We start from the raw sequence: 25,015 nt of genomic DNA, 5'->3' as shown, positions 1-25,015 counted from the left end.
ACAGCAGAAGTGAAGATCATTTGCATATCAATAAGAGGTTAAATAATATAATCCCTCAAGTCGCGTTTTATCATTTGAGGTAATCACCCCCTTTCTTTTTCTTGGTATCTGTTAAGTCCCCTATAATGAACAATGTGGCCTTTTGAGTGCAATATGAGCACGGAAAAGGTTTAACCCGGGCACCCCAACTTGAATCCAGTCTGGGAAATCCAAAATATTCTCTTTAAAATATATTTTTTAAAAATAACACATTTCAGTCCCTTCTTTTCTAATTTTAGCCATTTCATCATCTTAACTTTAGGAATGCTTTGGTAGTATGGAAATTTACACTATATGGACAAAAGTATTGGGCCACTTACACACCTACAGCAGATTTTATGCCATCCCCTTCTAAATCCATAGGTCCCCTTAGAACAGCTTCCACTCTTCTGGGAAGGCTTTCTACAAGATTTTAGAGTTTGTCTGTGCAAATTTTTACCCATTCATCCAGAGGGGCTTTTGTGAGGCCAGACACTGATGTTGGATGAGAGGGTCTGGCTCGCCATCTCAGTTCTAGTTCATCTCATAGGTGCTGGATGGGGTTGAGGTCAGGGCTCTGTGCCGGCCAGTCAAGTTCTTCCACACCACAGCCTCACCCAACCATGCATTAATGGAGCTTGCATTGTGCATTGGGGCACAGTCCTGCTGGGACAGAAAAGGGCCTTCCACAAACTGTTCCCACAAAATTGGAAGCACAGAATTGTCCAAAATGTCTTGGCGAACTAAGCATTAAGATTTCCCTCCACTGGAACTAAGGAACCTTGGCCAACCCCAGAAAAACAAGCTCATAGCATTATCCCTCCTCCACCAAACTTTACAATTGGCTTAAAGCAGTCAGGCAGGGAACGTTTGTCTGGCATTCGCAAAGCTCATTCAAAAAGGCAAACCTTCCAACATATAAGGAAGGTCAGCGGGAATTGTAGCATCCCCGGTTGACTGATGGTCTGAATGATACTCTTCAACTAATGGTTCATAGTGTTTTATTTTGATGCAGCAGATACTGTAGCTTCATGAATTCCTTATGCACTTGAACACACCGTAAGAGCTACAAAAGATAACAGAATAAAGGTATTACCAATTTTTACCAGACTTATTATGAACATTATGAAATAAAATGAAGTGAGATAAAATCGTTTTTTTTTTTTTTAAATCTCTGACAATGAAATAAATCTGAGTTTTAAACAATGAAATATGACCCTTTTAACTTTGCGACAACCTCTTAATAGAGTGCCATAGATAAACGTTTTTAATTTAAATAACTTAAGTGAAATATTTATGCAGTCTTTTTTTTTTTTTTTTATGTCACTCATACATTTTAAACATTAACTACCGCAGTTATAGTAAACAGACATACACTACTCACAAAAAGTTAGGGATATTTGGCTTTTGGGTGAAATTTATGGAAAATGTAAAATGTTCATGCTACAGTGATATTATATCATGAAAGTAGGGCATTTAAGTAGAAGCATACACTGGTGATTTCCTCATCTCAAACAATTTCTTGAAACAAAAGCCAACAACAGTGGTGGGTATACCACAACAAAAAATGTCAGTGTCAATAACTTGTCATGTGCCCTTGAGCATCAATTACAGCTTGACAACGACGTCTCATGCTGTTCACAAGTCGACTTATTGTCTGCTGAGGCATGGCATCCCACTCTTCTTGAAGGGCGGCCCTCAGGACATTGAGGTTCTGGGGTACAGAGCTCCGAGCCTCTACACGGCGACTCAGCTGATCCCATAGGTTTTCTATGGGATTCAGGTCTGGAGAAAGTGCAGGCCACTCCATTTGAGGTAACCCAGTCTCCAGCAGCTGTTCCCTAATGATACGAACTCGATGAGCTGGAGCATCAAACACCTGATGTGAATTTTGCTGTTAAACTCCTTGTTAGAGAACAGCAACTTGTGCGAAAAGTACTGAAACACTGAACAGTTGGACATGTGCATTCAAAAGTTTACAGAAGGTCACATTAAGTTCACCTGTAAAGGTTATAATGCATTTTAGGTTCATCCTGAAATTTCACCCGAAAGCCGAATATCCCTAACTTTTTGTGAGTAGTGTATACTGCTGTATTTCTCTATACAAGCAGGCAAACTACAGAGATAGCCGCTCCCCTCTAGGCTAGCAAAAAATCCCCTTCACTTGGCCAATGCAAGCCAGCAGGAACGCTAGCCAAAACAAACCAGCACAAAACTCTGCAAAACTACAAAAATGCGCCACAATATAAATTAAGATTATACACAAGTTGAGATGGAATCATGACAAACCTTGTGCCCTTATCAAACAGGTGCTAAATGAACGAAACGGCGACATTTCTTCTTCTTCTTCTTCTTTGGGTTTTTATTGGCGGATTGCAATCTTACCTTGAAGGTGCATACCGCCACCTACTGAACCGGAGTATGTAGAATGTATGCTAATTTATATTACTTCATGTCTATTTAAAAAATAAATAAATAAATAAATAAATAAATAAATAAATAAAGAAAAATAAAGAAAAACAAAGAAAAACAAAACACTATATTCTACAAAATAAACCTGTGTTATATAAATAAGCTATTACCTCTCTTTGTACCTCCCACACCTTATCTCCCTGTGTTCCCAATATCCCTAACATAGTCCATTCCCTTCCTGCCTCTCTAACTCTTTTTTTTAATCTAACCCTTTCTTCGTAATATCTATTGCAGTGCATTAAAATATGTTCTACATTTTCAGTTGTATTACAAACTGAGCAATTTTGTGATTCCACTTTTCCCAATAAAAATAGTGTCTTATTTAAACCCGTGTGATCAAACCTCAACCTTGATAACACTACCTCCTCTCTTCTGTTTCTTCCCTTAATATTCTGTACTCTGATTGTGTTTTGTATACTGTAGTATATTCTGCCCTTACTGTCCTCATTCCACTTCTTCTGCCAAAATTCTGATATTTTTGAGTTGATTAGTGTTTTTCCCTCACCTTTCCCAAACGGTATATTAATTATATGTGTCTTGCTAAGTGCTCTTTTTGCCACCCTATCTGCACATTCGTTTCCTTTTAATCCTGCATGAGCAGGTACCCAGCAAAATTCAATCTCAATCCCCATTTTCTGAACTCTATACAGGCCCTGAAGGATTTCAAACATTAGATCCTCCCTAATTGACTTCATGTTCTGTAAGCTCAGTAATACTGCTGCAGAGTCCACACACATCACCACCCTATCAGGTCTCACCTCCTCCACCCACTGAAGCCCAAAAATGACTGCCATCATCTCCGCTGAATAAACTGACAATTTATCTGTTATCCTATTGCTTAGATGAATTTGAAAAAGTGGGATGTAAACTCCTGTACCAACATGATCATTTTGATCTTTTGAACCATCAGTAAATATTTGTAAATAGTTATAGAAATTATTCAATATATATTGATTTGCACAATGTCCTATTTCCCTTTCCATCCAGTCCTTTCTGAGTCTCATAATACTAAAGTCAACTTTAACTTTAGGAAAAAGCCATGGAGGAACATTGCTTAATGGCAAAGAGGAATTAAAACAGATTTCTTTAATACCATATTTTTCAATTTTATCTTTTATCTTCCATCCAAAACTATTTCCCTTAAACCTGTTATATTCCCAGCATTCATTTATGACACTTTTGACGTTTTCGTCCCCGCATCCTCTTAATCTTATCCAATATACCAGTGATAATTTGTCTCTTCTGAACTCTAATGGACTTTCACCTGATTCCACCAGCACTGCGTTATTTGGAGTTGTTCTCATTGCACCAATACAGAGTCTTAAGGCTTTGTTTTGCATTCTTTCAATTTTGTTTAAGTGTGATTTGGCTGCTGCTCCATAAACAAAACATCCATAATCTATTGCTGATCTCATCAAAGCCTTATATATATCTATTAGTGCCTGCTTATCTGCTCCCCAGTCGTATCCTGATATAGCTCTCATTAAATTAATCACTTTTTTGCATTTTGTTTCTAGTTTTTCAACATGCAGCTTCCATGTACACCTTTCATCAAGCCACATCCCCAAGTACTTGAATTCCTTTACTTTTTCTATAGGTTGTCCATATAAAGTAAGACTCTGTTCCTCTATTTTTCTCTTCTTGGTAAAATACATGTAACAAGACTTACTGGGTGAAAGTTTAAATCCCGAATTGTATGACCAATGTTCTACTTTTTGAATAGCCTCCTTTATCTTTTCAAAAACATTTTTATCATCTCTCCCTCTGATCCATATGGCTCCGTCATCCGCATATAAGGATGAACAGATCCTTCTATCTAGGTTCATGAAAATATCATTAATCATAATATTGAATAATATTGGACTAATAACACTTCCCTGGGGAATGCCATTCACTATATCAAATTCATTTGACATCTCCGTTCCTACTTTAACTCTAAACTTTCGTTCAGAAAGAAAATCTAGTACCCAGTTAAACAACCTTCCATTAATGCCCATTTTATTCATTTGGATTAACAGCCCTTCTCTCCACATAGAATCATAGGCTTTTTCAATGTCAAAAAAAACAATTATCATCAATTGTTTCATTTTAAATGTTTTCTCTATTTCATTACTAACTTTTACAACAGCATCCATGGTTGACCTTGCTTTCCTGAAACCATTCTGATATGATGCCATAAGTCCTCTCTGCTCTAATATATAATTAAGTCTCTGAACCAATATCTTTTCCATCCATTTACACAAGTGCGATGTTAAGGCAATGGGTCTGTAGTTTCCAGGGTTATTTGGATCTTTACCTGGTTTATTAAAAGGCAAAATAAGTGCAGTCTTCCAATTTTTTGGTATGATTCCTTCTCTCCATATCTTATTAAATAAGTCTAGTACAAGTTTCAATACTTGATCAGGTAAATTACGAAACATTATATAGCTTAACTGGTCCTGACCTGTTGCTGTATTCCTAGTTCCATGCAATGCTATTTCTAACTCATTCCTAGTCAGGTCAGCATCAAGGTTTGAATTCACATTACTTTTCTTTCTAATTATATTCTGATTTTCTCTTAATATTTCCTCTTTCCTCTTTTTATGTTGATCATCCAAATGACTTCCACTATGTATCTTGGCAAAAACCTTACCCAGTAAGTGAGCCTTTTCTTTATCAGTTATAGTTATTATTTCTCCATCCTCTAATACTGGTATTTTGGTGTACTTCCTTTTACCACTCATTTTCTTTAACATATTCCATACATCCCCTAATTTTACTTCTTTACCGATTGTACCACAGTATGTTCTCCATGTATTCTTTTTACTGGCTTTTATAATCTTCCGAGCCAAGGCTTTTTTCTTTTGATAATCTATTAAGTTTTCCTGATTCAAGTTACTCCTCAGTACTCGTAGAGCTCTATTTCGTTCTTTAACAGCTTTAGTACAATCTTCATTCCACCATGGTACAGATTTTCTTTTTCCAGTTATACTAGTCATGGGTATGCTCTTCAATGCAGCATTCAAAATCAAATTAGTCACTACTGAAGTGCATTCTTCTATATTTCCATCCATTGAAATTTCGCTAGCTTTCTCTATACATTCTTCTTGGAATTTTCCCCAATCAGCTTTTTCAAAGCACCATTTCTTTGTCTTGTATCTTTCTTGTGAGAAATTATTAAGGTTTATAGAAAACCTAATTGGGAAATGATCACTTCCTATACTAGAGTTCTCATCAATATTCCATTCAGATGAGCATACTAAGGTTCTTGACACAAGTGTTAAATCGATGCAAGATAGGCTATTCCTATAAACATTTATTCTCGTTCCTTTGCCATTATTGATACAAACTAGTGATCTTTCTTCCAATAACTCCTCCACCACATTTCCATTGCTATCTGTGTGTTGGCTTCCCCATAGACTGTTGTGTGCATTAAAATCCCCACACCATATTTCCTTTTCATTATCATGCTTGATTTTATTAAACATTTCCACACTTAACTTCTTACATGGGTTATAAAAGTTGATTATCTTATATTTAACATTTGCGTTGCACACTTCAATGATTACACATTCCATGTCTGCTGGTGATGTTAACCTTCGAAACACTATGTTATTTTTAACAAAAGTCACACAGCCACCTCCTTGATTATCTATCCTGTCATGTCGAACTGAGATATATCCTGGTACAATAAAATCAAGATGAGGCCTTAACCAAGTTTCTTGTACACATAAGATATCTGGTCGAGGTTTTAATTCTGATATGTATTTTTTAAACTCTTGTCCATTAGCAATAAGGCTTCTTGCGTTCCATTGTAGTAAATGGATCACCATAAGAAGGATGTTAATCATTACCCTGGGATCCTCCATCTATGTTTGTTCTCAACATTTCATGAATGTCTTCTGCTCTCAGATTATGGATATCTAGGAGCTCTTCTGCTGCATTCACCACTGTCTTGATTCTATCACTTTTTTTCTCTTGCTTAGTAGCCACATTGATTATTTTACAGATAAAGGCAACAAAACTTTTCTGATCCACTATCAGTGAATCCTCTTTAACCTTACATATATGTGCACATTGCATCACCGGAGTCACTGGAGCCTTATCTGCTACATCTTCATATCTTCTATACCTGCTTGTTCTCTGTGGTAGAGACCTCAGGTTGTCGCTTATTCCTTGGCTGCTTACCACTTCTACAGATTTATCCACATTGACTCTCTTTAAGGCTTCTGCATAAGATATGTTGTTGATTACCTTGCATTTTTGTACCTCTTTTGCTTTAATCTGTACAGCACAACCTCCATATGCTGCACTGTGTTCTCCTCCACAGTTACAACATTTCAACTTAGCATCTTTCGCACATTTGCCATATTCATGATCCCCTCCACATTTTGCACATCGTTGTTTACCGCGGCACTGTTGGGCTACATGTCCCATTCTTTGACAGTTGAAGCATCGTATCGGATTAGGGATATATTCTCTTACCCTATAGTTGATCCACCCCATTCTGATCTCTTTGGGAAGCGTGCTCTCAAATTGTACTAACACTGACAAACTGTCCTTCTTTTTCCCATCTTTATTTGTCTGGAGTCTCTTGACATCTATCACTTTTCCTCCTTTGATTTCTTTCTTTACTTCCTCCTCAGTCATTTCTAGCGGCACATTTGAAATTACACCTCTCAGTTTAGCGACTATACCAGGTATATGAGTTGCGATCTTTACTCCATCAAGTGTGTTTATCTTAAGGATTTTTCCTTGTTGCTGTTTGTTCATAGCAAAAATGAGAACTCTGCGGTTGTTGAGAAACTTAGCGAATCTTATCTTTCCAATTTCTTTCTCAATTGCTTTCGTCATTTTAACTGGATGAAAATGTCCGGTCTCTCTTCCAAACGTAATGACTACTTTCCACTCTTTCTCAGTCTCACTGTTCAACAAATCTTCCCGATGAGTTCTTACTTTTTTGGAGGCACCTTCTTCTTCCTGGCTACTTCGATCTGACCAGTCTTTACCTCTACCTGTCTTATCTTGTCTTTTCCTTCTTCTGTTTGATGCAATGCACCAATCCATACCTTCCTCGCCCCATTCCTCTGAACTTTCTCCCATTCTACACTCACGGTTCAGTTGATTGCAATCCGATCCACGCCAACGCCAAAACTGTATCACGGCGACATTTCGTGTTAGACAGGTACGTTTATGCAGTGCAGACAGTCAATGTTTGTTTTCACCTTAATTTCCGGCGGAAGCCTCTTCAAAATAAAAGCGCCAACCTTAAACAACCAACCAACTCTAAGAAAATAACCATGAGGAAAATATACAAGAAAAAAGATTAAGTAGGAAGATGCTGCACTATATTAAAGGTCATTTACAGGAACAGTTGAGTAGGGAAGAGCTCCTCAGTCACATGTGAGTCATCATCATCATCATAACCTTTATTTATTCAGTGAGTGACAGAAGCAAACACTGTTTTTCATTGACATCCTAATTATAGGAATTATAACACTGAAGATGTACAAACATGAAGAGGAATCACACATGACATACACGGTTCAGATGACAGATATGACTGAAGAAAGGCGCTCACAGGCCACATGTACAATTTGACTGCAAAGTGTCATACAAAACAGTCTGTTACAATCAGGCTATATAACTGTAGCAAGCTCTGCAATATATTACATTTGAAAGGGACATTGTATCTGAAAGCAAATTTTCTTAAATTAGTGTCCAAAAAAAAAAAAAAAAAAAAAAAAAAATACTGTGATCATGTGAGGCACATTGTATTTCAGAAGAGAGTTAAGGTCACCTGCTAATTTATTACATGAAAAAAAATGCAGTCATAATGATCCCACAAAATGATTAACAATTCAATGATAGGTTTGCATAAATACTACTTCTATGCCCCTTCAACATCAAAGAACAAGACTTTAATTAACCTTGGAGAAGATAGCTTGGGGCCGTTCCTTTGTATGTGCGAGGGTGTGTATGTGTGTGAGTCTGTGTGTGTGTGTGTGTGTGTGTATGTGTGTGAGGGGAGACAGAGAGAGAGAGAAAGAGAGATATCATAATCAAGTTTCACTCCACACAAACAAGGTGTCCAAAACAGGTAAATCAGAGGTACATTATGTGCCACACATATACAAATACTACTGATACAGTAAAGTCCATAAGTATTTGGACAGTGACACACTTTCATCTTTAATTTAAGGGGTTGAACAAAAATATGGCATTCACCTTTTAGGTATTACAGCCAGTTTTATACATTGTCACCCCAATGAACTGGCCATGCCATTTGCACCTCTTGGTTACATGAATACTTTGGGCAACGGTTAAGTTTAGGGAAGTAAAATGTCTTGGATTAGAGTGTTTCAGACCTGATTCCTTTGAGTTTTGGTGTAAATTAGCAGTTTTGTGTTGGTAAGGGTGGGTTTCACACACACTATCAAATGGAAACAAACTGAGTGGGTGGGAAACTTAAATATGACTAAAATTTTCAGTGCAAAGTAGGATTTGTCAGAAAAGAAAAATAAATTGCCAGCTATTCGTTTAACAGTAGTATTTATTATACTTTGGATGCAGATGAGAATGAGGATTGGAATATCCTCATTTGGTCTACAGCATGACTCATCTCTTTCTCGTCCCATTGGGATGAGGGACGTTTATTAAATACATCACCATTGTTTGCTTAAGCTCCCACCTGTAACTCACTCAATGTGACTCCATGCATTTGTCATATTTAAAACTATTCCTCAGGTGGCATTTTGTGCGCTGCAGTTGTCAAATATAATGAATTCACAAGATTTTTTATAAATTATTTGAAATTATTTTATTCTCCACCATCATCTGAGCTGATGTCTCTAATACAGTGTCCTCTGTCTGCGGGTGATTTTACCTCTAACAGAGCCAACAAATGAACAGCACACTTTTATCTACGTTACTTCAGTTTCCTCTGCCTAGATAGGGGCTGAAAACAGTTTGTGGTGACACCAGCTCCGCCTATCAGAGAAACAAAAGTGATGTTAACAAACGACGGGCAGTCTTACATTCACGAGGTCGTGGAGGTAAGAGATAAGACCCGGTCCAACGCATGGAGGGAAACACATCTCTGTTTGATAGCACCCAAACAGTTTAACTGGCGAGCTGTTTACCCAGATGCCTTACTGGTGGTTATAATAACCCCAACTGCTGAGCCACCATCCATCCAGGGGTGGACTTTTGAAAAAATGTCCACCCCTAAAAAATGTAATGCCACAGTAGTACAGTTACAAAAAAAAAAAAAACATCTTCTCTCCTCTCCAGGTTTCTGGCCATCTAATGTTTGGGTTATTCCTGAGCTAAGCTAGCAGTGGCACGATCTGTGCACCTGTCCCTGTCACAAACCTGGTTCAGGTGGGACCATCCCGCTGCTGAAGCTCCCTAGAGACCACTGTTTTTCTGTTTTGAGCAAAAACTTTCCTATGTCTATTGTTTTACTGTCGTGGTGTGTCCTGTCACTACCTGCACATCACTAGGTGGGGGAGGGACAATAGTGACAACAGCTGCCACTGTAGGTGAGATCAGACCAGATGCTGCATGCTGGGGGAAAAAAAAAAAAAAAACAGGTTAGGGGTGGGGAAAAAAGTATTCATGCCCAGGCCAGGTGACAATGGATCATTTCACCCTGGGCCTGTTTCTGTCCCAGAATGAATCTATAAGACAAATCAGCAGGCCGCACGAAAGTCAGACTTGTATCAATTAAAAACTACACATCATTTCCAAAATCTACAGGTTTGTGTATGATCACAGAGAACACCTTTTGATGGCATTTTCTTAAGAATAATTTAGGAAAACATTTCAAGAGGTCACCTTTGGCATTTAACAAAGATAAGTAAGTGACAACCGGCTCAACCAGAGAGACGGCTCTCAGTGGGGTGCATACTTAGACCAACACTATTCAATTCTCAAATTATGCCATTCCAAGGTCACATAGTTGGCCAAATTACACTTTTGTCAGTTCTTATTTTTCATGCTTTTAATTGAAGGTAATGTTTTTGGTTCATTAAATTCAAACATTAAACAGTCGTGTGTGTTGTTGATTTAGGGAGTATTTCTGTTTACCTGTTGATCTGTATTGTAATACCTTTATTAATTGTGGACAACATATTATGAAATTATTGTATCATGAATGAATCTGTGATTCCAACTCCTAGTTCTAGTCCAATGGTGTCAAGTGGTATATGCACAAAGCCAACAGCTACTGACCAAAGACTTAGGCAGCACTTCATGAACGTTTTTGCACAAACTTTCATGATGTTGCATGAATCCATTTGGAAATGACGTGCCTTTTTATGAGAAGCCATGATCGCCACAGCACACACCTTCAGCCAGTCTGTGCAAGACATTAATCAGCTCCTCCTTGCACCATGATGAAGATTTCCACAGTTTCACGGTGCTGGAGTTATTCACCTTTTTGTGACAGGCCATGCCCCCTTTTGACCGATCAACATAACGCGTTAATCGAATTTCTGTTTTTGAAATGTCCTGCCAACAAACAAACAAACAACATGACTTTAAGCATACAAGGGAGACTTATGCTGAAAGTAACGATTCTGATTCAAAAGAATACTAAGCACAAACAAGAGCATTTCTTAAGTTTTGAAAAATGATTTGAAAATATTAAAATGGTAAAAACAGAAAAATAAAACAACAAAATAAACAGCAAAAAGCAAGCTAATGTGGCCATTAAAACACACTTAGCAACATCCAAACAGAGGGTTGATAAGGGTATTATCAAGAAAACAAGAAATTCTTTGTCTCAGGACAGCATGGATATCAGTTAGAAGAAATGACCACAGCTTAACTGGTTTATTAAAAAGCTTCACAGACTTGCCCTACAGGCATGATGAGTTCATCTCTGTCTTTTGGCTTGGACATCATAATTGTAGGCCTACAACTGCTTAGCACTTGGTACAACAAAAACAAATGACTCCTACACTTTCAGGGCAGGACTGACAGAGAAATGAGCTCAGAGGATGGTACCAGACCACCACTGAACACAACAAAATAACACCTGAGCACCCCCATAGCAACTCCAAGATGCCTCTATTGAAAAGAAAGTCAAAGCTTGAAACTATGTATGTGTGTGTGTGTGTGTGTGTGTGTGTGTGTGTGTGTGTGTGTGTTCACAAGTGAGTCATTGTGTTTACCCTCATCGACAAAGTCTGCCAGAGCCTTGCATCACACAGACAAAATGTCTTTCATCCATTTTCCATGTTTAGACCAGTGAGGGAAAAAAGGCAAAGAGAGGCCAAGACAAAGCAGACAAAAGAACACCAACAATTAAGAAAAGTCATTGCTCTGCTTTGAAAAAGAGCAATCACCCTAAGCTTCATTTTTAATTTGAAGGCACAGCTTGCTGAGACACACACGCAAAAGTTGTAAAAGGTGGCAAATGTGAGGAAGGCCCAGCGTTCTTGAAGGCACAAAGTTTAAATGAGTGTTTTTTTGACTTCACAAACCAGAGGTACTGCAGTGTAAACAAAATACAGCAGCAATAGCAGCAAAGTATCTTGTACTTATATTTTACAACTAAATCACTTTAATATTGGCCAACAAGAGGCAACTCGGTTTTATTATTTTTTGTATTTTTCATACCTAGCGTTGTTTGGCCTGGGTGTGTCCTGTGTGATCGGCCCTTAAGCCCAATGGCATTTTCACCATCACTCACACACTTCACAGTGCTGTCCACATGCAATATTAGTCACTACACTTTGTTGTCCATGCTTGGAAAATGAATGAAGTCATGTAAAAACAAAATTCCTTGCAACGTGCAAACAAGGCAACCCACCCAAACTTCTTAGGGCTCTATTTAAATGGCAAAACATTAGGAGCTAAAACCCGATGATGTCCTCTCTGGGGTGTGGACAAATTATTTTTGCAATTTTCGACACCAGTGTTACCTTGGCGATAAGCGCTGTCATGGTGTTATCTGGGGAGATGGCTTTGGCACAGGAATTAATGCTACTATCAGAAGGAATACATTATTAACAGGTGGAGATTTCAACAAAAGCCAATCAAATCAACTTCTCTCATTCCCTTTAAAAAAAGTGCGCTCCCTGCAACATGAGGCACACTGATGTTTTCGAATGGAAGAGAGTATTTTCTTCTCTGCATGCACAGTCCATGCAGAGTAGACCTATATGACTATACTGCACTCAAACATGAATATACACTGCACAAGTATGCACCAGTATGTCCCTTGCATGTTTCTGGAGATGATTTGTGTTTTCTGTGCATAATGATTCATATATTTGAGGACAATCATTCACACAATAACAGCATCTTTTATTTTCCTTATATCATTTCCTTACATGGAACACTTACAGTCAGTTAGTCAGTGCTGTATTAACATGTGGACATAGTGCCACAGATACCAAATGTGAGAAAAACAGTTGTGTTGTTGCATGATCTGTATGTTAACACATTAACATGCAGGGGCAACAAACTGACAACTCCCCATAATAATGTTGACTAAGGTAACCTATTATTTCAGTTTCCATAAAGAAATATGGAAATTGAAATTTACTTTAAAACACTCGTTGTTAAAACACTCTTGTTTCCCACCTCGACACTATATGAAATTCAAATTTTAGCTTGGTGTTAGCTGGTTTGTTGTGTGCAAAAATCAAGATGTCTATGCATGTGGGTTTATCTAAATTCAATCTGCAGTGCTTTGAAAAAGTGCACCACTTCCCTCAATCTGGATAGAACAGCATGCCGGTCCTGTTGCTTTCTGATGGCTATAGAAATTAAATCAGCCATAAGAGAAGGTTGTCATACATCCTACTGGCAGCTGTGGAGGACAGATACTGGTCACAATCAGCCCTTTTTCTAACAAAGTACCCCATACAAACATTTAACAAAGTAAGTCCAGCTTCATTGGTATTATCGCCTTAATCAAATTAAGGCGATAATACTAATCTGCATAAGAATCACACCGAGTTGTTGGCGATTTCAGTTTATACTATGAAAATACCAAGCTGCCAAAAAACAGCCGAAACTGGTTAAACATCAGACAAACTTTTTGCAACTCATTGGCAATAAGCCTGTTTGCACAGGTGTTAACACCGGTTGAAGATCAGAGCCCTTAACCTTTTGTAGTATACAAGGGGAAACCTTGAACATTGTATATCAACCCCTTATCACTCTCCACAAGTTCATGTATCTCTATTGCAAAACTGTCTAGTACAACAACAGGCACACTCCTCACAATGAAAAGTAATACTGGCCCTTTTTTGACTTATTGTCAAATCATCAACAGTCATCATCGTATCTGTCTGTCACAAATATTGGTTGTGCACAGAATATCTTTTTGCAGCTCAGACGTCAGAGCTAATCTACCCTAATCCATTTTCATTTGCATATAAAAAAAAACGTGAAAAACTTGTAAAAGAACTCTTGGTTATTTTTCCTCCTTTATTAAAACTGCTGGTTTAAAAAAAAAAAAAAAAAAAAAAAAAAAAAAAGATGCAGTGGTCAACCTTTCAAGGTGGTTGAGATGGCATTAAATATATTGAGTAAATAAAAGATGCAGCATAAAGGGACACAATGTAGATCAGCATTGCATTTTATATTAAGTAAGAAAAGAAAGAATGCTGCAATCTATGGGCTGGTGACTGAGAAATTGTAAGGTGCAATTTGATTAAAGTCCCTCGTTTTTCATCGTTAGTCTGAAGCGAAAACTATTGCGAGTGCAGAATAAATTGTTTAGACTTGTCACCATCTCAGACTCAGTTTGATTCATTCCCTGAGCCAGGTGTATATTGGATTTGTAGTATCAGCATTTAGGTTTTATTACGATTCACGGCTTAGCCCTGGTCCTTGTTTAACGTCAGTTTCCATTGTTCCTCACATCCTGATAGTCACTTAGATCAATGGAAATACTTCAAGTAAGCAAGCAACAATCAAATTAAGCAGACATTGTTCAATTATCAAGCAGAGCTTTTCCAACTAAAGAAATGTGGCTCCTTCTTCGAAAATATTGATTTTTCTAAGCTCTCTAATGGGATGGCTGCAGCTCACTTGCTGTCAGGCAGTCTTTCAGTCAAGGTGACTGTTGAGAAATGTAGTGTGAGATCTGTGGCAGAGGATTTATTTTCGTTCGATGCTGGCTGTAAAGGGAGACTGGCAGCTGGGTCGCTGAGATTGGGTATAAAACAGACCCAGGACCAAGCAACAGTACAAAGAGTCAGGGTGAACTCAACACTTACAGCACATGCCTATTGTGAGCAAAAGTGAGGTGAAATAACTGTTTTCTTATTGTACAGGAGGAGAGATAGCATTTCCAGCCATAAATCTCTGTAGCAAGTGCCATGAGCCATGCAGGCTGATGACCAAAAAATGTTGTTTATATTTAACCTTGTGCACTCTACATGCTTTGTTTCTCAACAGTAACAAAGGCACCCAAGTACCTGAGTGGGCATGTGCCTGTGTCACAGTTTAAAACATTAATCTGTGCAATATATTTCATCACTGGTAGGTGCCACATCATCCCAGGAAGTAAGAGCCCTGTCTAGTCCATCCAGACCTAATGTTAACATTCATTCACTTCCCCCAGAGTTCCAGTGACATGCACAAACACTGTTATTCATCACAGTGGTGGGGTGCATCAAGTTGCTATCTGTGGCTGGAGGAAGTATCAGTCATATTAAAAGGGTAGCACAGGCATAGCCTTTTATCTCGTGTCATGTTCCACTTAGAAAATACTATGCATGTAATATCACATGCATATGGTGCCCTATCGCCAATGCCTACCGCATATTAATTCATTAAACACAATGGTCAAAGTCTCCACTTTGAAGTATTTGTATTCTTGTCTGTGTTTAATGACACAAACAAACATGTAACAGTTTGTCATGAAAGGCAGGAGTGGATCGACTCTTCATATCATCATCATAGCAGACTTGCGGTCCCACAGCTCATATTTGTGCTGCCCTGCAAATTCCATGAAACCATAGGGTGTCCCATTTCTCATTTTGTGCCTTGCAGGAGTGCTCACAAACTCCCCCCACAAGCCTCTGGCACAGCTTGCATTGATTTCACAGTGGTCTACTACCTATAACTCCTTGCGATGACTAATCTAACAAGTTGAATGTGTCATTTGGCGGATCCTTTGGTATAACACCCTGGTCTTCAAACCAGAAACAGCATGGTGGCTGTTCAGTAAACTTCTGCAAAACTATCCATCAAAACTGGTCTCTGAATCAATTACATGTAAGAAATAGGCCCTGCAGTTGAAAAATCATGCTTCATTTCATGTCCGCACTGCCTATTTTTTGTGGCCAGAATCCAGTGGCAATACCAGCATCCGCGCAGTAGACTGTTTTTTCAAAAAATGCCGCATCATCAATGGATTCTGCCTACACCAATTTCAGAATCTAAAACAGACAACATAGGTTATAAGAACAGTTAAGCAGCAGGTGGAAAACGGAGTGATGGCATGACATCTAAAGACTCAAGGGTGTCCCAAATAATGGCTTTTAACGCCATGTCCTCTGATGCATTACCACTCCACAGATGTGCACTTTGTGTGGACTCACAGGGCAGCATCTGGGACAGGGCCCATACCAATCTCCTATGTAAAAAGCAGAAAGCAGCAATTGAGTTATATAAAGAAAACCGGAGACTAATATAAATCCTGTTTCTAATTTTATCTGTTTACATTTTTTTAATCTTTCATTTACCTGATTCTGACTCTGCTACAAAGACAAGAGTTGCAGTACATTCACTGTACAAATGTTATGTTTCCAAGAGGCAATGGACATTACAGGATTACATAATGCTACAAACTGGAATTGTAAAAACTGTTACAAAATGATAACAGCGGTATTCCAACAGCACAGATGTAATATCTTGGAGGGTGAGAAGCTCCAGTTATGTTTTAGCTGTTTATGACAGTCTATTGTACAATATGTGTGAAATAGGAGAGGGGGAAGGTGCAATATCTGGTGAAAAGACACACACACACACACACACACACACACACATTAACACCCACACCAACCCCCTACACACACATACAGTAGACTCACACCACAGTCTCATCAATGATTTTATTGCAAGTGTTGCCTTACCTCAAGAGACCGTTATTTCATTTTACACACACACACACACACACACACACACACACACACACACACACACACACACAGTCTTGTTAGCTGAACAAGGCATGGCTTTATCTTTGTTGCAGTCCAATCTTTGACTCTGTTCAGTTGTGGGCCAGATGCGTATTTCAGATATAATCTTATGATGTCATATGGTGTAATTTCTCCTCGTTTTTTTATCACCATACCCCCTTCAGAATACAATTATAGGTGTGCATGTGTGTGTGCATTTGTGTGTTGATAATGAGGTAGGGCGGTACTAAGTACAGCCAGCACAAAGAATGATGGAATCACTGACATCTCTCAGTGAGACAGGCAAACTGGAACGTCAGCATCAATAATGACTGACACATACCTTATAAATCTATCACTTCTACCACTGATACTTCTATTAGTTTTGAATTACATGGGAACCCGAGGAAGCTGAGCTCACTTAAAAGCAGTAACAGTTTTAGTATTTCCCTGTCATTTCTTTTCAGACCGGGTGGCAGGCCCCCTCAAAGCTACAATGTACTCGATGTTATCAAATGCGCACAAGATGGGATAGTCCTGTCACACAGGGCTGCAGAGAGTCATCAGACAGATTTCATCTTATCTCTTATCTCTACAACAACAGGGTATCTAAGTGTGTGTACATCGCCATTTGGAATAGGTAATGTTCAATATGTATTAGGTTGTTTACGGCAACCTCAGTGGTATTTTGGTGTGTGCAACAAGTGTGTATGGTATACGTGTACTGCGATATCATGTAGGTGAAGTGTTACTCGTTAGTGTTACTGTTAGGTATTTCTCTGTGGAGTTGCAATGCATGAATGTATGTCTGATGTACACGCCACTGTAGCCTATTAGCAAACACTGCTCTCCACGCCCTGGCTTTTTAACTTTGTCTAGAATTAAATCATGATCCCACTTGCATAAATAGTGAACAATACAGATTATTGGATTACCCTGCATGTTGTGATTTACCAGTGTACACAGTGCAGTTCTTATCTACCACTGTCACCACAACAGGATTAGAGGGACTTAGTGATGCAGAGCTGTATGTATGTTTTTTTGGGGGTTTTTTGGTGCATGCATGCATGCATGTGTGTTGGGGGGGTATTGTGTTGTAGGTATATAGGCGCCAATTGTTATTATAGGCTTCTTTATCTTTCTCTCTGCTTAAGAAAGTAACTAGATTCCCATTGGTCTATTCACTACTGAATTTAAAAAAAAAAAAAAAAAGCCTCAACCTCAAATGCTCCAAAAAGTAAAAACTAGCACCTCATTGGATCCTCAGCCCCTCTTGATAACTCAAATAATGCCTATCCTATGGAGAGCTCAGTGAATCAGATACAGTATTGTATATTTAATTGAGTGTTACATTCAAGATAAGAAGAGAAAAAAACGGTTCTAGGAGACACTTAATTAGTATATTGTGTTTAGAGACCTGGTATGACATTTGAAAGTTGAGACAAAACTGAGGTTTCCTGTCTAGACAGGACAAACTACTAATTTTGCACTTTTTTTAAATAGCATTTTTGCCTTACAGACTTCCATTTGTGGGTTGTGTGTGTAATTTGATGTTATATTTTTTCTAATAAATAATGGAACAGCCCTTGACCCTGACTGCAGCAGTACATTTATGCCCAGCACAGAATTAAATAAAGAAAAAATATTGAGTACAGATGGTTCACTGTTCACATTAAATATTAAAAATCGGTATTAAAAATAACTATCTGGCATTGTATTATTAAAGTATCTATATCTATTGAAAGATGTAATTCTCTGCATGTATTATGCACTTCCTTCAGCAGTCATTGACATTGTGAAGTTACATTATGTGTTAATATCTTGGTGCCGACAAACCCAAACCCAAACAAAGCATCCAGGATTGGATAGAGTGTTTGGGATGTTGAAATTAAATGCCCAATCACTGGTTTCAGGGGACTGGAAAAAACAGCAGCAAGTTGAAGTAAAAGCTAGGTTGCATCTAGAAACACACAGATACACCTTGCCAAAGCTATGACAACTTTGAATAAAAACAGCAACAGATCAAATTGTAATGACCGGTTGTCTCGCAATTGTGTGTTATTTTGTGCTTTGCCATCCGGAATAGGATACAATGTTGATAATAGTCTGACGTTTACATTTTATTAGATGTAGATCTCTTTCTCTACACAAACAACAGAACAGTAAACATTTTCCCATTTAATTGGTAGTCTGTGGTGTGAGCATACGGCATCTGTACAGCCATGACGTGTTCGTCGGCGGTCACGTAAGGTGGTTATGCTGCAGTATCACTGCTGGCTCGTCTATTTGCAGTACTGACACTTTGGGCCCTATCTTGTGCCACCCGCTATCCGCTGCCACTACCCGCTACCCGCAAATTGCGGATTTAGGAACTTCCGCTATCCCTAAACGGTATCTTGCACCACCCGCTACCCGCTATCCGTTATGCCAACTGCATCATTTGCGCCTGGAGGTGCGTCCGTGGGCGTGTTTCATGCGCTATCCCTAAAGTTGCTATCTTGCGCACACACTTTAGGGATAGCGGATAGCGGGTGGTCCTGACCACCCGCTATCCGCTATTGTTATGCAACAATTTACTGTGTTTTTATGTGTGTGGATATCTGTGTTAAGTAACCCTGTAAACTGTAAGTGCCAGCCAATTGTTTGAGCAGGAAGTAGGCTAGCTGAGCACAGCGTCATGTGATGCTCCACAGCCCGACAGGAAAATACACTGCCTGTTTAGCCTGCTGTCTGTGTTGTTGGATTAAAACTGGACAAACTGAAACATCAGGAGTCTGTGTAGGTTCTGAGTCATCCAGCTCATGGTCATCCACATCGGGTTGAATCAAGATCAACTGGACTATTTGTAGATTCTTGAAGACCTTTCATTTCTCGTCCAAAAAGCTTCTTCATTTCTAATAAACTAGTGAGGAGAAAGTGAAGTTTTTGGTAAAAACAGCAGTGCTCTCTCCAACACAGACTAAAAGACCGACACACAGAAACCCAGGGAACAATTTGCAAGTAGCCAAACTGTTGATTATGTTAACCTGACATTAGTCTCTGTGTTTTCTTGTTTAAAATGTGAGTATGAAGCTTGTATGTGCCCTCAAGTTTGATGCAGTGGACTTGGTAGGCAGGTGCTTTACACTGTTATTGGCTGGTGTTGTGCCAAAAAGTGATCATCTGCCAAAAAGTGGTTGCCATCCCCAATAATCACAATTACTGCATACTGGCAGTGTGAGTTCATCTATTTACTAATTTAATCAAAGTGAATGGTGAACCCAACAGACAGTGGGTGAACGATACATTCATGGCAACTCTGCCACCAGATAAGAGAGACTTTTACCAGACGGCTGTTGGCCTTTCCTGTTAACTTTTAGTTTGATTGGAAAGTGAGTTTGATGCATCAAAATTGCTTCCGGTGCATTCGGGCCTTTCGCCTGTCCATCTGTGTTGTTGTTGTCCTGGAAGGTGTTGGTAAGATCTGTTGTCCACCATGCTATGTAAAATAAGTGCTTCATGCTGAAGCGTCACACTGGACTAGTGTTTCTCCCCATTTGCTTTTACTAAATCAATAAGCCTCAGAGAGTTTGTTGCTTTTCCTCCAGACACCCTCCAACAGTGGTTACCAAGTAACGGCAGGTACTTCATACTCAGCCATCCACCCCAGAGGCATAAGTGTGAGTCACAAAAACTCTTATGTAAAGCATTCATTGGAGCTCTGACACAGGTGGCCCCTTGAAAAAGGACAGTCATATGCACATCAGTATATGTGTGTGTGCGTGTGTGTGTGTGTGTGTGTGTGTGTGTGTGTGTCCATCCATTTTGGCTGACGGAGTAGCTGATGGGATGATCAAATTGTGCACTTATCTGGTTCTCATGCATTAAATCTATTTGCTCTAAAATAAAGAGAATGCTATTTCACCTGTCTTTTAATAGGAAACCAATTTTCTCCTTGATGTAAGCCCTGGCAAAATCTACCTCCTGCTGTCTCTAGTGTTTGAGATCACTGTGGGCAAAATAGCACTTTAAAAATTTGACATGAACAACATGAAATGCACTTGCTCCATAATTTGATTTGAGTGTGTGCTGACCTTTTCGCCAATAGTTTGGCATGGCAATCTGACCTCGGTGGAAACCAGCTGGAAAACCTGATCAGCTGCAGCCAAAATAACAGCATCTCTTTTCACAATTTGCAAAACTCACCTTTACATAGATGACCACTCTAATTCAATTTTTTTCTCTCTTTGAACATCTCCCTTCATTCAATCCTTAGTTAGAATGGCATAGTAATAAAGTTGACTTGACTTAGCTGTTGCGTTTTTGCCTCATATGTTAATATATCCCTTGTAATGTCACATCAGTCTACTCAAACAGACGACCCTGAAATACAAACCAAAGTCCTCTGGCTTCATTAACAAGCCTCCATTGAGTAGAGGCTTTTGGCGCAATGCCATGATCAAAAGATTCACAGACCTTTCTATAAAACTGCATGCTTTTATCAGGGAAAGAGTTTCTGCAGGGATAAATAAAACACTAAGAAACACTCTTGACAGCATGTACATTTCTGCAACTAATGAGATGTGTGCCTTTGAGAGGTTTTCTTGTATTACTGGGCAGCACACATTAGATGAGCATTAGGCTCAAGAGAGCTAAGATGGTCACTGTGGAGTCAAGAGGACTGGCTGCAGGTCCTCACTAGCCTTTTGATGTGCCACCCTTGGACTCACTCCACTACCCCAGTAAATTGGTTGGGTGAGAGAGGACATAATCAAGGTGACAAAAGCATGCAGTTGCTCTGAATATTAGTCTTTCTATCTAGAGCCTGATAACCTGGTGCTTATGTGACAGGCAAAAAGAAACAGGATGCAGGAATTCTTAAAGTAGCCAGTGTCTTGGATTGGATATTAAAATGAAGACAAACTTGTTCAGAGAGCTTTCAAAGAAAGAATAAAACAATATCAGGGGGTGGCAATGTGCTGGCAATGCTGGGCATGCTGGTATGGTAGGTAGGGGAGGTGAAAAGTGGGGAGATTATACCTAATATCAGTGCGCTCAGCTTTTATCAGGTGGCAGTTGCTATCCAATTAGCATATCCATCAGAGCTGAGCTGGAGCTTAGGTCACGTCAGCTTTTATCACAGACACCGGAGTCGTGACTATGGCTGGGTGCATAGCAGCACCTCTGTTGCAGACTGAATCATATTTGATTTAAGGGTTATTTCTTCTTGTCTGTACATTGGTCCCTAAAATATGTTATTCAGTGACATCATATCTGTCTGTGTTACATGGACAAACTGTGCAAAAGCCCAAAATTCACCTGACCTCAGGGTCTGCGGAAGTCAAGCTAAGTTAGTCTGACTGTGGCCAGGAAAGCCCTGTGGAAATTTGCTATTGTAAATTTGAGTGTTTTTTTTCTGCCTTGCAGCAAACATTAATACAATCTTACAAAGATACCAGCAATTGAATTATCCTAGTCTTCTAATATTGTATGTGACAAGCAAATATTTTATTTTCGTAAACACGGTAAATTGAAGGTAGTTCCTCCTCACCTCCACATTTCACACTGCAATAATTCATGTCAAGTGTTGTTTGTTAGCTAGCAACCAGGCAGGGAAACAATCACTTTTTTTCCTCACTTCACCAGAAGCAGTTTTGACTGGTTGCCTATTATTTCTTCCTGGAGTGGCTGCCTCAAGCAGGGAAACTCAGTAAAGGAAACCTCCTGATCCTGCTGCACTGTGTAAAAAGGAAAATCAGAGCTCACTACTGTTATGTGATGGGTGATACAGTGCATCCTCAGAGGTTCACAAAGCCATGAATAGGCTCAGAGGATGAATGAAACCTTCAGAAGACATTGTAAAATTTCTAAAAAAAAAAAAAAAAAAAAAAAAATTAAACATGCTTGTCACCCTTGTGACTGCGTGGACATACGCTTAACTGCCAGCCCTACACTGTTTGTAAGTTGTGTAGGGTTGTTGTCATTGCTTAGGCAGGGAGTTGAACCCGGGTCTCCTGCATAGCAAGCAGAGACACTAACCTCTGTGCCATTGAGACTTCTGTGTTGCAAATGAGGCTCTACAAATCACACAGAATGCACAAGAGAACGAGAGAACTGTTTTTTCCTCAATGACAGTAAGTCCAAGCGGAAATAAAAGGTATCATGAGAAAGGTAAGGCTTTGGGCTTTCAAACTGTGTCAAAATTATTTTCTAACTCCCAAAAATGTATGTGTTTTTGCGAGTTGATAAAGTGTGTGTTTCTCCTTCTCTCGCAATGTCAGATCAGTTTGAAAATCATCACACCACTTCTACTCGATAAGACGCACATTTCTTGTATTTGGTGCGTGGACACAGGTTAAAAGCTCTGTTTCAAATAAATATGAACGTTATATAGACGTTCATATCTCAACGTCTATCCTCGACTAGTTCTGGCTGTCTGTTAGCGTCCAGAATTGGGCCAGGCTGAACAGCATCACTCATGTCATGTTTCAACTAAATATGGATGTCTTATTGATGTTCAGATTATGTTCTGGACGGACTGATGTGACATCGACTTCTTTGGGACGTCCATGGACGTTGCTTGCTCAGTGGGGAGCTCTTAAGTGAGGAAATGCATTTACAAAAAGGTATTAAAAATGGATGTTATTCAAAGGGAATGTTATTCAAAGACAGTCATGAGAGAAAACGAAAGAAAGATCGATGCTCTGAATTTCATCATTTTCTCCCGATGTGAAGGACAAAGAATGCCCAAGTGAAAGCATACCTGAAATCCTCCAGTGTTCAAAGAGTGATTATCTGAATAAAACAGCTCCAGAGTGCACAGACACCCGCATTTAGTCAGAATCAGGTCAAAATAGTACCTAAATATTAATAGATAATTATTAAATTACTAATATGCAATAATGGAACATACTCAGGTCACCAGACTTCCATCTGTGTCCTAGGAAGATACACGCTTCCAATCACAAAAACTTTCAAAAGATTCAGAAATTATTCAACCAGCAGTAGGAAAAATGATCATTCCTTTCAGTCTGCCATCTAAGGTGTTGCAGTTCCACTTTTCCCTAAAATAAACCCCCTGCCCAGCTGCTGACAGACCATTTCTCATCTTATGAAAAACAATTTTAGGAAAAAAAAACAAAACAAAACAAAACAAAACAAAACAAAACAATGGGCTCTCTCCATCTGTATTTTATTCTGTCAGTTCGAAGCAGTTAACATTTATTATTGTTTCAACTAAATGATCGTTTCAACTGTTGCTGTCACAGTGACTGCAGGCAGGTGCATCCAAATGCACGCACAACAGGAACATGAGTGAAAATAACTACTTATTTACCAGATTCTGGTGGAAGGCAGACAAAGGTAACAAAACAAACAAACTCAAAATCATGAGGAGTAAAGACAGCTACAAACAGTGGGGAAACATTGGCACACTGACAAGGAACAATGGGGAACTCAAAAGGTACAAATACACAGAGGAATAATCACTAGAATAAGACACAGCTGGAGCAGGAGGACGCAGGAATCAAGAGTGAAACACCAAGAAGACAACAAGAAGACAACTAAGGTGTGGCAGGGAGCAAGACAAAGGCAGAGCTGACAAGATTAATACAGAACAGCTGAGCAAGGGGAAGAGGCTGAGCAGCACAATGGCAAGACAAAGGGAACAGGTACCAAACAGAGAAATAGAATTTATGAAAACCAAATCACAGACACTCCATCAACACAAATCCAGAAGACACCACAAGACTCCATGAAATTCGACTTGTCCATAAATGCAGAATCATGAGAGTTGCATGGTTAACCCAGACACTATAAGAAATCTAAATCTTTCACAGTTTGCAATTCAAACCCCCTTCAAACTGTTGACCTTTAACATCTCTGTGAGCAGCAGCTCATGCATTAATTGTGAGAGACAGGGGTGACTGGCGGCAGTAATGAAAGTGATTTTCATCAAGGCTTATATCTGTATCCATAATTAGTGTCAACAAAACATGCCATTAACCCATCACCTTGCAGACAGATGAAAAGGAAACTGTCTCGGTTTCTCTCGCAAACAAAGCCTGTCTTTGTCAGCCTCGGCACATTCAGCAACCGTGTTTGACAGAAAGCTGCGTAGGTCTGTGCAATATCCTTTCTTCATGTTCTGTAATCTTATGATAAGTATGTGTGATAGCGCAGCAGGTGTTAGTGCTATCCATTGGGCTGGTGTTGCTGTAGCCAAGCCAAACATAGATGACAATCACCAAGCATGACGCCGATAGGAAGGCGCCCAGAGAGAACAACACACTGTAAACATTTCACCAAAAGGTACAATAAATTCCCAGTGTAACGTTGTGACATTGGGTGACACTTTTGCACTGTGACATGATGATGATGATGATGTATCTTTCTCCTAAGGCAAATTCATTCTATGT

At 39.2% G+C, this 25,015-nt stretch overlaps 1 long non-coding RNA gene across 1 annotated transcript; it reads right to left on the bottom strand.

The window, feature by feature from the left end:
- Nucleotides 1-964: 964 nt before the first annotated feature.
- Nucleotides 965-7,694, bottom strand: LOC115364189 (uncharacterized). The gene is made up of 3 exons (XR_003928647.1): nt 7,639-7,694; nt 2,308-2,355; nt 965-1,084 (listed from the first exon to the last, which is right to left on the bottom strand). It is a non-coding gene; the product is annotated as an uncharacterized LOC115364189 (long non-coding RNA).
- Between the last annotated feature and the right edge of the window lie 17,321 nt (nt 7,695-25,015).

This window comes from Myripristis murdjan, chromosome 8, assembly GCF_902150065.1.
Source record: "Myripristis murdjan chromosome 8, fMyrMur1.1, whole genome shotgun sequence".
In the NCBI taxonomy this organism is placed as follows: Eukaryota; Metazoa; Chordata; class Actinopteri; order Holocentriformes; family Holocentridae; genus Myripristis; species Myripristis murdjan.
Note: the sequence above shows the minus strand (reverse complement) of the source record. Positions and strands in the feature narration are given on the sequence as shown.